General features: G+C 39.6%; 1 long non-coding RNA gene and 1 pseudogene across 1 annotated transcript; one reads left to right on the top strand and one right to left on the bottom strand.

Annotated features, from left to right (window-relative positions):
• The first annotated feature begins 5,704 nt into the window (after positions 1-5,704).
• LOC123967252 lies at positions 5,705-6,587 on the top strand (annotated as a pseudogene).
• A 247-nt stretch (positions 6,588-6,834) lies between these two features.
• Positions 6,835-13,834, bottom strand: LOC123967253. The gene is made up of 9 exons (XR_006824218.1): positions 13,673-13,834; positions 13,500-13,526; positions 13,349-13,408; positions 13,223-13,258; positions 13,064-13,113; positions 12,461-12,640; positions 12,292-12,384; positions 11,713-11,816; positions 6,835-6,919 (listed from the first exon to the last, which is right to left on the bottom strand). It is a non-coding gene; the product is annotated as an uncharacterized LOC123967253 (long non-coding RNA).
• Between the last annotated feature and the right edge of the window lie 2,933 nt (positions 13,835-16,767).

Raw genomic sequence — 16,767 nt, 5'->3', positions numbered from 1 at the left:
CAGAGTTGGAAGTCTTGTTTATAAAGTCCCAGGGAGGCATGGACTGCCAGGATCATCCTCTCCAGAGCGAGTTTGTGCCTCTTTCATCTGTAGTGCAATCAATATGCTCAATCAAATTAGCACTCTGGCTGCATTCCTGGCATAATCTTGGGGCACTTTTATACCTGCACTCTGGCATATCTGCACTGCAATTTCCATTTCCTTGAACTAGCTATGTGATTTATTATTGATGTCTTTTTATATCCGTCTGTATCCTTTTGCTACTATGAAAGGAGATTGTAATGAGAAAAAACAACACAGAGCTGTCTCAGGTAAAAGGCAAAGCACCAATCAGTTGATCATTATACACTTAGAGGTCAAATACACCAGTACATTGGGACATTTTCATTGGGTAAGACAAATCATATGACAAGGAAAACATATTACATAGATATATACATTTCAAGGAAGCTCTTTATACGTTTACATTTAACGTTTACATTTTCCCAGAGGCCATGTTTACTGAAACAATCAGCTTACACTGTACCCTGTATGACTGTGTGAGGGCATGCCGGACCATCATCTGTATTTTCCCTCTACACTTCCCTGCCTTTCAGGATTCTATGCTGGCTTAAATGAAAATACAGAAACACAAAAAAAAATCTCCCTCCACAGTAATAGAAGAACCAGGTTTTTGCTCTCATCTTGTGAAAACTAAAGGAAGCGCTTTTATTTTTCAGCAATTTACTGTAAAGCACCATTCTCCCTTTCCACTGTAGAGTTGCACTTACTGCACTTGTAAAATATGGACTGGCGTCACTGCTTATTTTTCTCGGAATTTCCCATCTCGGAATAAGTTATCTTAACCAAAGCCTTGCTACTGCACAGCCATCTGGCCTACAATCCTAACAATGTCATAATTCATAAGTAATTATGCTTTTTTATAACACTACAATCAATATGAACATCTCAAACTGCAAAGTGAAAGTTAATTTGTCTCTGTATATAATAAGGTCTCCGGGAAGTGTAATCTTTTGGATGCCTTAGCACGTCGGGCCCTTGGAGAGTGACACCGTGCTGATACATTGCCAGAGAAAGATGAATGGTTGTTGGCACAGTTTAAATCACCACGGGCTTTGCTTCTGCAAATGTTTTTGGCATTTGGCAAGCATTAGGTTTTCTAATGCTTGCACAAAAAAATGTATTGTGTTAGGTGGATGGTAGAACATGGAAAAGGAGAGGTGAATCAATTGAAACATGCCTATGATCATGTTACACATTTATTCCAGAGATTGTAATGTCTCTCTCCGGCTTTGCTTGCTCCCCCTCTGTCGCTCGCTCTCCTGTTCGCGCTCCAGGCCTGTAGTGAGCTGTCCATGGTGCTGAAAGAGTTTCTGACACTTCCCAAGCAAAATATGTCAATGTTTTTGTTGTTGATTTAATGTGAGGGAATTGTTTAAGCTGTTTCTGCACTCCCAGTCCATATTTTTATTTTTATAAATTTTTATCTCACTATGCACCATTCTGATCAAGTTTAGTTCTTAAAATAGATAAAATATTTATTGTAGGTGATTTTAAAATTCATGTGGATGTTGACAACAACAGCCTTAGTAGTGAGTTTATCTCGTTATCAGATTCAGTTAGCTTCTGTCAGAGTTTCGTAAACTACACCCTTGACCTTGTTCTTGCATCTGGCATTGAAACTGAACATTTAATAGTCTTTCCACAGAATCCCTTTTAATCTGACCACTATTTAACCTTTTAGTTCCGATTGCTGGAGGACACGCCATTACAAGATATAAGTACAGAAAGTGATTCAGCAGTGATCAGCATTTAAATCAATACCATGTCTCAATATAACAGAGGACTCCTGTGTTAACTTTAGGCCGTCCCAAATTGATCATTTTGTTGATAGTGCTGCTGGCTCACTGCGAATGACACTTGATTGTGTAGCCCCTCTATAAAAGAAGATGCGTTTGTGTTTTGTCCGCACACAACCTTTTGACATGAATTTGCACAATTTTATAAATGAGGACCCAGGTCTTGCTTTTATGGAATTGAGTTTTCCAGCTATCCCTGAAAGATTAATTTAAATGAGACTTACAGGAAAAGAAAGAATTGCATGAGGTTAAAGCATGGAAACTAGCATTAATCAGATAAACTATTTGGCTACTACCATTGTGATTATCTTTTTATTAGTATATTTTTATTAATATCAGCCTACCACAATCAGGTGTTAAATAGGCCTACTATATTTGGTAGTTCAGTAGCACAAGTGTTTGTTTTAATTTCTAATGCTGTATTAAACCTTTTACTACTGAACTTGTGATTCTACTGTCACTGCCTGCTGATCATTAAATCCTTGCATATTTGTCTGGATAACAACACACTTGATTAAACTTTAACACAATGAAAGAATATGAAATTAAAGAAGAAACAGCCATGCTTTTAATTTTTTAACTTTGTCTTTGTCATTAGTCTAACAGTACACAGTCAAATTCTGCCTCAGTGCCATGACAGTAAGTGATTAATACATTTAGTTTTACATTAGTTCTTATTAATTTGTTTGCTGAATCAGGAAGGTGGGTCTTATCTAATGTGAGGCTGTCAAAGGGCAGTCCCAAGGAGGAAGGTAATACTAAAGCCAGAAAGCCTGCTGATGAGGCTGACAACAGTAAAATGTTACAACATTTGCTCTAACCAGGAATCAGGATAAGCATTCATTTTGAATTTATTTATTACTGTGAGATCTAGCTATACACAGCTTATAGCATACATTCCAATTATATGATCGCTCCCTGAACATATTTCACGATCAGCAGACGGAGGCTATTAATTGTTTATCTTTTGAAATATGACTAAAATCTCTTCTATGCTGTCATAAAATCATGTGGTTGGCTCGTTTGCTTTTGCATCACAAGCAAACCACACCAGAGTCCGTCATTTGTTTTACTTGTAACGAGTTGTTACTGGCCCTAGGTTAGGCCTACTAAAGGTTAGGTGTGGAATCAGTGACTATACACATAGGCAGTGTCCATACTTTTGCTGTTTGCTGCATGAGATGAGAACCTCTTGGCAGCTGTGCAGAAGACACAGATGTGGTCTGGGTCTGAATCAGATTTTTTTGCCGTAATTAAGACACATATCAAAGTTTATTTAAAATATTCAACTAAACAACAAAAACATGTTCAGTCAGGCATATTAAATAAACATGTGTTCCTTTGTAACCGGAGAGAACTGTGGGCTTGGGGCAGTCGCATCCTCAGCCACCACCCACCAGCAGCTCGATTGTTCCAGAGGAGAGGAAATAGGAGCCATGCTGGCACAGCTTGGACTTGTGGCTGCTCCTGACTAATGTCCAGTTCGGACAAAATGGGACTCCAAGCAACGGGAAATGTGTGCCCACATCTTTAAAGAGACCCGCAACATGCGCTTGCTGTGTGCACCGTGTTCCGAGCTGTCAGAGTGTTTTTATTTACAGAAACAGAATAAAGGTTTCACAAATCTGAAACTGTGTTAAAAAACGCCTCTCTGAGACAATCTATCTATCTATATTGAAAACATGTAAACGTGACCACAGTGAGTTAATAGCGTGATGCTTAATGGTCTTTGGCCACCTCTGGAAGCTGATGCCAGCTGAAAGACTTTATCATGAGCACGGGAAGCTTTCTGGTTAACCGGTAAACAGGATACTTTCTAATGCGGGTCAGATACTTTCTCGTGCCCATCTTCTTGTAAGCACTAGATGCTTTCTCTTGAGCAACTAAAGAGCCAACTTCGGTGCAAAAAATGTCACTAACATGCTGAGATTAGCAGTGTAAAGGTTTTTTTTTTTTTTTTTTTTAAACCTGTCCTGCCCAGCAGCCTGGTATAGAGTATGATGAGCTGGATACCATATTGTGCCAGACAGATTTTACTTTAACAAGAGAGTATTAAAATACTCCTTTGTCTGTTTTATTATTTATTTAATTATGTATTGATTTGTCACCGGGCCGGACAGGGGGGCAGACACGGGGATGAGGGGGCACAAACAGACAGCACAGAGAAAGGACAACACCTGTAAGAGAAGGGAGATGGAAGGTGGGGACAACAGGTGGGGAAACACCAATTGCAGAAAGCAACGAAACCTGCAATAGAACAGAGAGGGGGGCTTGGGGAGGAGAAAAACAACAACAAACAAACAAACACAAACAAAAACAAACAATAAAATTAGTAATAAACAGCTGACATAGTAAGACAACTAAGAGAAAAATTAAAACATGAAACAGTCACACACACTAAATAAGCAACACAGCACAGCCACGAGAGCTGGAATAATAATTAATTTAAATAAGTAACTGAAAGAAAAGCATCAGGAATAATTCTACCAGGGACAACCTAAGTTTGTTTGTGTCTGTGTGTGTCTGTGTGCGTGTGGGTGAATGTGTCTGTATGTGTGTGTGTGTACATGTGTGTGCGCATAAGCCTGTTAAAGAATGTAGTTGTTAGTGAGAGTGGGACGCCACGACTGTAACAGGCAGGCAAGAACCCCAGTAGCCAATAGGGGTGGAAGAAAGAAAAAGAATAAATCAAATCAAAAAAAACAAAGACTCCCAGATGCACCGCGATGCAAACGCAGAAGACCCCGATCCAAATGCCAGTTGACAACGTAATGCCGACGGAACGCAAAAAGCGTAACCCGTCAAACGAGGGAGAGCAAACGGAACAACACGACAGCGAAAGCCAGCGGAGAGAAACACCAGCAGCAAGTCCCAGCCCGGCAGCAAACGCGCCGCACAGGTCATCGTGCACCCGCCAATAAAAGTCCGCCGTCCCCCCAACCGACGGAAAAAACTAAGGCCGCCGGCGCCAGCCGACATCCCCCATGCCCAGCACGCCCCCCGGCCGCCGTGCAACACCAGCCAAACCAGCAATGAGGCAAAATCAACTAGCTCAGCTGCAGGCCACCACCAACACACCCACCCGTCAAGGGCCGAGAACTCCAGGCACAAACCCAGAACAAACCGGAGCACAGCCCTGCCCTGCACCCACACTGCACATCCCGAAAACTAACTATATACCTCAGTATCCAGAGGGGTCCAACAACTGGCCGACAGAGAAATGGGGAAGCATGGATCCGAGGCCAAAGAAGCAAAACAGGGACGCAAACAGGTCCCTCCAAGCCAACGAGGAGATGCCTCCCCAGGACTCCAATGAACAAACTAAACACCCAGCAGCCATCCAGAGACCCTGCCCAGGGAAAAAGCATAATGCATCAAGATGCATCGACAATCGCCCCACAATCCCACCGCAGCCCACCAAACCGCAATCGGATCAACCCGCGCAGAGACCCCCACTCCCAGAAGCCAGGACACCCTGCGACCCCCCAAAGCGCAAAGGACCCCAGACCGCATGTCCCGGGGGAAGCTGTACCCCGCCCCACATTGACACAAAGTCTACAGCCATGCTAATAGCTCTGAGACTGTACTCAGGCTCAGCAGTGATTTGAGCTCAGTGTTTACACTAATTCCAACATACTGTATATTATAATTGACAATGCTGACATTTAGTAGGTGTAATGTTTACCATATTCACTATCTTCACCATCATCGTGTGTTAGCATGCCAACATAAGCTAATCAGTACTGTAAACAAAGTACAGGTGAGGCTGAGGGAGTGTCACTAGTTTTGCAGATTTTCAGTCATAAACCAAAGTACTGGTCAAAAGAAACAATTTTGACCGCATGATGGCGCTAGATGAAAACTTAAAGGGGAACTTCTTTCTGAGCGTCAGATGAGAGATTGCTAACACTCTCATGCATGTACTTTTACAGTGGAGCCCCACATATTCAGTGAAGTGTCAGCGCTGAATGGGGCTGAATGTTTGAAAATAAAGAACATCAAAGAAAATCTGCAACCCACTCCTCATCTCTGCTTACTAGCAGCTCAATGTTATTAGCAGTAAGCTAAGCTATAGAAAAAAGTGTGTGTATTTCTTCAACAGAAAATGTGGCCTTGCGTGTCAGAGCAACTCAATCACAGGATGGTGGGATACTTTTGGGGCTGCCTACAATGCCATTGATGGAAACCGTGAATCTTCTTTCTCAGCCGGTTCATGCACCCACACAAAAACACAGACCAACCCCTGGTGGAGAGTCGACCTGCTGGATACATCATCACATCTGTCACCATCACTAACAGAGGAGACTGCTGTCCTGAGAGGATCAACAGGGTAGCTAGAGCTACATTTTTTACCTTTATTTCTTCCAGAGGAATTGAGCTACTCATTGTCACATCAGCTCTGTTTAATTTTCATCAGCAACGTAGACATCACTCATTCAAATATCGCTTTAACCATGACACTACATCACTGAGATACCCCTAGGTAGATGCTGAACATCATTAATGAGCTGCTTCCTCTGTTTTTGTGTCTTTTTTAGGGCTGTTAATATTTTTGACATCAGTGCAGGGGAGTCATTCACTCTGAATTTCACTGATCATGTGGAGAGACGCTACTTGACAGTGCTTCTGCCTACTTCAGGCAGGATCCTTACACTTTGTGAAGTGGAGGTTTATGGGTACCGTGCCCCAATTGGTGAGAATCTGAGCCATATCATGTTGTGTAGATAAGATTAAAATAATTATGTTATTCTTAACTTTTGAGGGGTTATATAATAAAGAAATCAAATGTCAAACCTGCAGGTCTCAATAAATAATACATATAAATAATAATAGGTCTTATTATATAATAGGTCTACAGGACACTTAGCTTAGCTTCAAATAGCAGAAGAGTGAGGAGGGTTTTCGGTATCTAAGATTATTATTGCTCAAGCTCCAAAAACATTGGACTCTACAATTTATTTCCACTATGACTGACCTGCTGTAGCTGCAGCCGCTGCCAAGGCTGACTGCTATGAGAAAATAAGAGGGAGATGCTCACAGAGACCGCTGCACACCGAGAGCTGCAGGGAGAGGAAATAAGATACCAGGTTCAAAAAAGTGTGGGAAATAATCTGAGAAGGAAACAGTACTAGGAGAAAGGACTAGGTTAGCCAAGGCAGGGGTAAGAGTGAGACAAATCTATAGACAGGTGTGTGTGTGTGTGTGTGTGTGTGTGTGTGTGTGTAGGCAATATTGTGATAATGATTTTATATATTGCATTGTGAATCTGAGATATATTTGGACTTTGATTGACTATATGTCTAATCATAAACATTAACACATCTAAAAAGATGTGTGTGTGTTAATTCTGTTGGCCCATAATAACCATGACAGAGCAGCATTTACCTTTCACATTAACAATTCATACCTTTGTCTGAAATCTATATAGGGCCATTTCTTCTTCACTCTTTACTTTGATGTCAGGAATATTATTTATTTTATATTGACTAACATTATTACATGTATTTCCAGTTATTTAGTTCATATAATAGGTTTGCTATTAAATCTATTCAAATACTGTTCTGATTTAAATTATCGTTTTAAAAAGGGCTGATAAGTATTCTATAATTTGGAGGAATAAGTAATAAACATGTTTTACCAATGTTGTTATTATTTTAAGGCACACTACGTTTTTTATCAAGTTACTGTAATAATCCTAGTTCAAGTGAAAGGTTTTTAGTCAAATTACATAAAAAATACAATACTTTGCGACTCCCGTGAAACTTTCACCCCCTCAAACGAAGTGAACAGAGCACCTTTGTTTATCTGTGTGCAGAAGCAACGTTAGCTGTTGGCACAGTGTTAGTTGGCAGCTAACGTTACTTCTACAGGCGACACACAGCAATATACAACTACTGTGCTGCTCTCTTTGCGTCTTTCTTGTAAAATACATCCAACAACCCACAACAAGCACGTTGTGGCAAACCCGTCTTACAGGCAGAATCGCAGGTGTCCTGTAGTCAGAGCTGCTGAATCACTGAGGGTGTGTGAACGGGAGGGATCATCACAGATGAGGTCATCAGGTGAAAGGTCATAATGTGGGTCATTTTATTTACTGCGAAATTATTATTAAGTCATTTACTAATAGTTTGATTCGGCAGGCCTTCACAAAAGGACCTACAAATTAATTAATTGATTAAATTTGTCATTGACAAAAGGGCACTTTGGGCATCAAAGGGCAAAAGGGCAGGTGCTCACCCAACAAACAAAATAACATCCCCAAAACGTCCTGTAAACGTCCTCTCCAAACGTCCCTTAAACATCATTGTGTATAGTTCCCATTATGTCGCGGGGATGTTATTGCGGGACGTAGAACGTCCTTGTCATGAAGTTCTCTGACTCATGTTGTAGTTTAATTAACAGTAGTAGACATCATTGTACAGGCTACTGTTTAATAGGGGTGGAGGAAAAGATCAATACAGCATAGTATCGTGATATTTGCCATGGCAATACTGTATCGATATTTTATTATATAAATTGCAAATGGGACTTTTAACTTTTTGGTACTAGAATAATAAAATCTATTGCTTTTTTAATCCACAAGAAAACTTAACAGGACCATATAGAAGACAGAAAAATTTATCTTTTTAGGTAAACAACAAAGTGACAGACAAAGTTTGACTTTAGGGACCTAATTGGAAGTTGGTAAAAGGTAATAAATTGCAATATATCTCAATATATTTAAAATCACAATAAAATCGAATCGCAACATAAATATCATGATAATAACATATCGTGGGGCCTCTGGTGATTCCCACCCCTACTGTGCTACTAATAGCAGAAATAATGTGGTTTATATGCTTGGTTTTCTCAAAAGCCAAAAGAAATACATACAGTCCTTCACAATGGCAACAGCACATACATTGTCTCATTATGTCCCATGGATGGTTACATCCAGGCTACAAGTGCAGAAAATGCTGTCATTTGAAAGCACACAGTATATTGCCCTGATGGTCGGGAAACTCGTTCATTCCTTGACAGCAGTAGGCTACTCAACAAATAATTTTTAACAGGAACAAAAATTTTATCTCCTGAGATACTGACACTATAGACCTTTTGTACAGTATATGAAACAAATCTGCATTAGTGTGAATACTCAACCTCCTGCTGCAATTGCAAAATTGCAAAAAATGTCCACTGCATATCTCCTTTTGGCTACAGATAGTCAAACTCTTAAAAACAACTGGTCAGACATTTGTGACATCAAGTTTCTAAACAAAAACAGTGAGGCTTGCATATTTGTAAAGCAAAAAAAAAAAAGTCAGCTGTGTTAGTTATTGCTATGAAGTACAAAGATTTAATAATTCAAAAGATCAAATCAGACAATAAAACCAAACTCTGAAGCAATAAATAACGCTGTACCACTGACTCGGGGTCCTCCCACGTGTTCTCCGCATTTCAAAAATGTGTATGCATGGCCTCAGATCTACTACAAATTTTCAACATGTCTCTCTTCTCAGTTTTTTTCCCACAGGCCCTGAAAACTGCAGTCATTAAGCCACTCTTAAAAAAGAGCTCGTCACTAATGAGCAATTATAGGTCCATATCAAATCTCCCATTTTTAAGTAAAATCATTGAAAAGGCTGTTTTTCAACAGCTTAGTGCTTTCTTGGCACTAAATAACTGTTTTGATGTCTTCCAGTCAGGTTTTCAACCACACCACAGCACTGAGACGGCTCTTGTTAAGGTCTTCAGTGACATCCATTTAAACACTGACAGTGGCAGAATTTCAGTCCTAGTATTATTGGATCTCAGTGCTGCATTCGACACGGTCAACCACAACATATTACTAGAGAGACTTGAAAACAGGGTTGGACTTTATGGCACAGTATTAAAATGGTTTGAATCCTACTTGAAGGACAGGGACTACTTTGTGTCTATAAGTAATCACACATCTGAGCTGACAAAAAAAACGACATGTGGAGTTCCCCAAGGCTCCATTCTGGGGCCTCTTTTGTTTAACATTTACATGCTTCCACTGGCTCAGATTATGAAAACCAACAAAATATGTTACCATAACATAACCATTTCACCAGGGGACTATGATCCCATACGGGTGCTGAGTAACTGTATTGAGCAGGTCAATGGCTGGATGTGCCAGAAATTTCTTCAATTGAACAAAGATAAAACTGAAGTTATTGTTTTTGGAGCCAGGGAAGAACGATTGAAAGTCAGCGCTTGACTTCAATCTGTAATGTTAAGAACCACAAATCAAGCTAGAAATCTTGGTGTAGTCATGGACTCAGACCTGATTTTGAGGAGCCACATTAAGACAATTACAAAGTCAGCCTACTATCACCTGAAGAATATATCAAGAATTAAAGGACTTATGTCTCAGCAAGACCTGGAAAAACTTATCCATGCATTTATCTTCAGTCGACTCGACTACTGTAACTGTACTGTGTCCTTACAGGGCTCTCTAAGAAATCCATCAGACAGCTGCAGCTGATTCAGAACGCTGCTGCTCGAGTCCTCACTAAGTTCTGAGGTCTTTACATTGGCTTCCTGTATGTCAAATAATTGATTTCAAAATCCTGCAGTTAGTTTATAAAGCACTAAATGGTTTAGGGCCAAAATACATTTCTGATCTTCTGCTTTGTTATGAACCATCCAGACCTCTCAGGTCGTCTGGGGAAGGTTTCTGTCCCCAGAGTCAAAGCTAAACAAGGAGAAGCGGCGTTCAGTTATTATGCTCCGTATATCTGGAACAAACTCCTAGATAACTGCAGCTCTGCTGAAACTGTCAGTTCTTTTAAATTAAGACTAAAGACTTCTCTTTTTCCCATTGCTTTTAATTAAATATTTAAGATTTTTCTTTTAACCACTGCCTTTAACTAGTAGATTGATAACTTACACTGCGCTGTAACTTTTACTGTATTGTTTTCTTTTTCTGTGTTTTTAGCTTTTTACCATTGCTTTTAATTAAATATTTATACGTTGAGAAATTAGTAGTTTAGTAGTTTAATTAAGTAAAAGCAGGAACACTAAAGTTACACTGGGATACCCCTACAAATAACGTTAAAGGTCATGCATTTAAACGATTAATTAACAATATATGCATTCGTAGTAAAATGTTCCCTTTCAGTGTTTTTTTTCTCTCTCTCTCTCCATAGATATATGTAGATAGCGAAGATGGGAAAAGTATGCATAATACTCCTATAATAATTTGACTATCCAATGATTCATCCAGAGAGAGAGCCTATCTTGGAAATTATAAGAAGTTAAAGTAACGTTAGTTTTTTAATCTAGGTTTAATTTTATTAAAATCCGGTTTGATTGGTTTTACAGGTCATAATTTACTGTTGTGTAGTTGAATCTACAGCAATACATCATAAAACATTAGTAGCTGTCCTGTGAGAACCACATATCTCTATAATCACTTCTGTTTTTAGTTTTTTTTTAATATATTTTTTAAGGCTAATCCACATTCTTAAAATATACTTAGATAGGTGAAGAAGTAGTAGCATTTATTTATCCTATAACCCATAAAGCAACATTTAGTACTTCAGTTTATTCAACAATATTCAAAATCACCACATTTAGAGATGCATGACTTCTACTGGAAAGGAAGGGGATGAATAGTTGTAATCTGAACCATAACTAAAGCTGTTAGACAAATGTAGTGGAGTAAGAAAAATACAATATTTGCCTCTGAGATGTGGTGGCATAGAAATATGAAGCTGCATAAAATGCAAATACCCCAGTAAAGCACAAGTACCTCCAATTTGAACATAAGTACAGTTACATAATGTAAATTTGCTTATATTTTTCCGCCACTGCCCATCTGTAACTTGAGTGTTTCTAAGAAGAGTACCTGTTCATGTGCAGTCCCATGGTGGGGGGCATGCTTCAGCGTGACAGCAATGGAATCTTCCACATACCGGCTCTTAGATTTTGGATAGGCCTTGTGGCATGCACCTGTAAGATTGTATACTGATTGTAGATAGTGTTTTCAAAGTAATTGCAAGACAGGTCACACAGAAAAGTGAATTTTGAGACCCACTCTGAAAGCGCTGAAAGGCTTTTTAAAATTGAAGATGGTGAATGTTACATTTTCCACTTATTATTTCGTAAAAAGATAAGGAAGCTATACTACTTTGCTGATTCCAAACTGGACATGTAAACTTGGGTTTTGGAATGTACCAAATAAAAGGGCCCAAGATAACATTTCAGAATCGAGGTTTTTAGGTGAATGGACATGGAATAACACCAGTGAAGCCTCTGAATAACTGAATTAGACCAGTGAAAATGTTGTTGCTATTATCTTAAAATGTTTCTACAAACTCAGACACTGATGTTTGTCAAAATTACTTGAAAAATACTAAAGTATTATCGCATCGTTGATTAGTAGTATATTAAATGGCCTCTTTCCCTTTCTTCCCTTAAAACTGACTTGACTCCAGAGTGAGTTGCTCCCAATTTTCCGGAGCATCCTCCTCACACCATCTCCCAGGGTCCATCCAGCTTGCAGATTGAGGTATTGAATCTGTATAAATCAAAATATCTATTACTATGGTGTGTCATTTGTCAAAATACCTGGTAGAAAATTTCACAGCACTAACCATTCTCTTTTTAAAAGAGGAGTCTGAACTCCTCCTGCAGCATGTCATCAATGTCTTCGGTAAGTTGGCTATGTTTTGCCTCTAGCAAGACGACCACCCTCCTTATTGAATTGCTGACTTGCATAGCTTCAAGTTTCAGCATTATCCTTCGCTCAGTGGCTTCAAGCAACTTGATGACCTCTGAATAAATGAAGATGTAATTACAATGTGGTGCAAAATTAATGTTACTATATTACCTGTTGTGTCTCTGAGTTTGGGAAGAAGCATATTTCAAATTTATAATGATGTTTGTGGTGATTAAAGCCTGCTTTCACATGCCAGTATATTGTCAAAAATTTAGATTTTGTTTTTAAAGGTACATAGTAGGAGGTGATTGTAATATATCCTTTCACTAATATTTGAAAAAAATCTATAATGGAATTAATACATTTTCAACAATGTGAAAGAAAATTGAACATTATAAAATTTGTAAAAGTAGAATTTATGAGAGAGCTGTTGTGTTTGATTGCAATAGATTGTACCAGTGTAATTAATAAAGTGATCACATAGCAAATCTTTAAAGAAGAAATCACAGTAAAGAAAATCCTCTTTAAAATTTCATACTAGAGGTTGAGGAGGGTTGACCCTGGGTGCTGCTTCCGCCTTGTTTGTTGCTGTTTGGAGCATTTGAAAAGCATAGAAAGTTACATGGCTAACTATCTATAATCAAAAAGTATTCCAATTATTTACTGCATATTTATATTGATGTAAAGCTGCTGTTACTTTGGAAGTCCAGGGTGCTGGTACTCGATGGAGCAACTGCAAAACATAGACAGTTGGGGGATTTTCATAGGTTAAATATTTGCAAATGTATTTTTGAGGAATCTTGACATCCAAAGCTACACTCACATTGTGGAGCCCTTGGTAGAGACAAATTTCTTTTTTGGGGGGGGCAGGTTATAATTTCATCTGTCAACAGGCAAGTATTAAAATACTTTCAATGCTTATAAAAATAACATTTTATCCTTTTGATTTGTTTTCATAGGACTTTTTTAGTTACCTTCTGATGTTTCACTTTGCAAATCATCTGCAAAGCAAGACAAAAAAACACAACTGTAACTGACAATTTAGGATGAAGTATTTTTATTAACTGTACTATGATTGATTGAAAAGGCCACATTTTGTTATGGGGAAATCTCTTTTCTTAGCAGTCAGTCTAATAAGATTACTCACATTGAGGTGTTTGTGGCTTTAGGGCCTTCCGGCTTTTTATTTTGCCTCCATTAGCTACAGAACCAAAAGTGGTGCATGATTAAATGTTATCAACAATGCCAAAATATGAGTAGCAAATCAACAAAACAAATCAGAAGTTCTAAAAATGTTTTTCCTGCTCTCCTTTCAGGTAACACCACTGACATCACGTCATAGGATACCATGGTTTCATCTGGATCCAGTTTTAGTCCTCGAACTTTGTTTACAAAGAAGGAGCCCCACTCAGGCCGATTATCAGCAGTATTAACTCGGTCACCTACAACATTGCCAAACACATTTCTACCATCTTAGCTCCTTTGGTGGGAAACACGCCTCACCACATCCAAAACTCTATTGACTTTGTAAACAAAGTTCGAGGACTAAAACTGGACCCAGATTAAACCATGGTATCCTATGACGTGACTTCTTTGTTCACCTGCATCCCCACCATAGAGGCAGTAAAAAACCGTTAGGAAACGGCTAACACAAGACAACACCCTGGACAACAGAACTAGCCTCAGCCCTGACCAGATCTGTAAATTACTCGACCTCTGTCTAAACACCACCTACTTCCAGTACAATGGTGGATTCTACAGACAGAAGCATGGCTGTGCCATGGGCTCACCGGTATCCCCGATTGTGGCAAACATCTACATGGAGGAAGTGGAGAACAAAGCCCTCAACAAACATAACATCCCTGTGTTTTTTAAACCCAAGAACACACTAAGACAGATGCTGGTCCACCCCAAAGACTGCACACCCAAACACAAGAAAAGCTATCTAGTGTATGCGGTCCAATGCAGCGAGGAATGCACAGACCTGTATATTGGGGAGACTAAACAACCACTACACAAACGCATGGCTCAACACAGAAGGGCCAACTCCTCAGGTCAAGACTCTGCAGTCTACTTTCATCTGAAAGACAGAGGACACTCGTTTGAGGACCACCAGGTGCACATTTTAGACAGAGAAGATGGATGGTTTGAAAGAGGTGTCAAGGAAGCCATCTACACCCGGGTTGAGAAGCCGTCATTGAACAGGGGAGGGGGTCTACGCCACCACTTATCCCCCACTTACAATGCTGTCCTTTCGTCACTTCCCAGGAAACTCAACAAACGTAACCTATTGACCTCAGGTGAAGATACCAACGATGGTCGTTCAGTCTTGGCCACTGGTAGTCTTAACGACTGTAACGACTGTCGTCACAGCAACCAGGAACACTAACAAACCAGCGGTAGCGACGACCCTGGCCAACGACCCCACTGAGGTTAAATAGCTGAGTTTCCCTGCCAGTCAGTCAGAACTGAAGAAGTCCTTTGGATGAGGGACGAAACGTCTTCCAGTATCTTCAACCAAGTCCAGTTGCCCTTGACTTTAACCTTTGTTGGATATATGAGGTATACCGATATAATTTCAAAAGAGACATGAAATTAGACAATACCGTTGATACCGTTATAGTTTGATATTGAGTTAATCAATGTTTCCGTAAAGTCCTTGCTCCCTTCTCTCTCTCTCACCGTGCAGCCCCGCCCCTCCCTGTGCGTCTGCATGCAGACGTCTACTCACAAACTCTCAACAACATGTAGGAGACACAGTGCTGGTCGACACTGCTGAAGACCTGGCTTGTAAAAAGAAGAACAACGGTTCATTCCCACACATACACTTTACTTCGGCAGGCCGACCCAGGTTAGGCGACACATTGTAGCATTTATCAGAGAAACACAGTGATTACATTGCAAGTCGCGACACAGTGGATATTTTACAAGAGCGGACCAGGTAAAGCGACAGTGAAGACCAGTCAGATTTTGTTAGCTACCACGTTGGTTTTGTTTTGATAGGCTACGTCGTCAACAACTGCTGTGAACGGAATCGTGGGAGGAAAAGTTCTGGGGGGGTTTTCCGGTGACTTTATACAACGTAGCCTACTACTGATTGAGAAAGTCACCAAAGCAGACATACAGGGAGAGAGAGAGACTGAAAGAAGCAGGGCACGCTGACGTTTGCAGCAGAGGTAGTTAGGTCTGTGAGTGCAAAGAGAATTGAAGAAGGCAGATTCAATTAGTGAGTGAAACTTAAGATGGAGCAGATAATACTGATATATATTTTGTACCGGAATTCTGCCTTAAAGTACCGAGATATGAGCTTTGGGCCATATCGTCCAGCCCTAGTCGGTAACTATAAAACAGTGGAAAGAATGCTTATTTGTGTGTCAGCTCAAATATAAAATGTGCAGTCCATAACCACATTGTGCAGTGCCTTTCATCAGTATCACTTAGATAGACAGTTTTTTCTTTAATTTTTATTTTCTTTCTTTCTTTTGTTTTGTTAAAGTTATCAGTCCGTTAAGTTACAATGGACTAATTTAAGCTTGTTCGTCGAGCCAACTTCACCGAGGTCAGAAAAGAGCCGAATTGCCAGACACGGAGAACCCCGGAGAATCCCTAGCAAAAGCCAGGATCGGGCAGCTAGCGTGGGACCCGTGCGACAGGCCAAAGCAGGCCGTCGACAAGCAGTAAGACCTAACACACATTCTGTGGTCAGGGATGTCCCGTAATGTTCATATTTTTTTTTAACTCCTAAACTCAAAGCTAACTTTCATTAGTTCTCCTATGCCGTATGAGTCAAATGCTTCCCACAGTCGAACCTCGCATTTTATATCGCATTAGTTAGTTAATAAATTCACTGTAATCAAGAATTGTGTGTGTTGACTATCTCCACGTTCCTGCCAAGAGAATTGACCCTTTAGATATGAGACTGACTGACTTTAGCGATTATTAACTAACTGATCACTAGTAATAATTGTATGATTATTAAAAGCTACCTAGAGGTCTGGAGACTCTAGGATAATAACAACTCAAATTTATGGATTTTTGAATATTAAAATTCAGAACTGGGTATTAATTCTCATAAATTTATTAAAAATCATAGCTAATTTAGCCATGCTACATTTATTATGTGTTCTTTTGAGTACTTATCGTGATGTTTTCTCTTTTTAGTTTTCCGGGGCTGGTCATCATCCTCTGTTGGATAAAAATGTAGTAAGATTTGATGTCTTAACAAGAAATGGCAGAAATTTG

Source organism: Micropterus dolomieu, unplaced genomic scaffold, assembly GCF_021292245.1.
Source record: "Micropterus dolomieu isolate WLL.071019.BEF.003 ecotype Adirondacks unplaced genomic scaffold, ASM2129224v1 scaffold_185, whole genome shotgun sequence".
Classification (NCBI taxonomy): domain Eukaryota; kingdom Metazoa; phylum Chordata; class Actinopteri; order Centrarchiformes; family Centrarchidae; genus Micropterus; species Micropterus dolomieu.
Note: the sequence above shows the minus strand (reverse complement) of the source record. Positions and strands in the feature narration are given on the sequence as shown.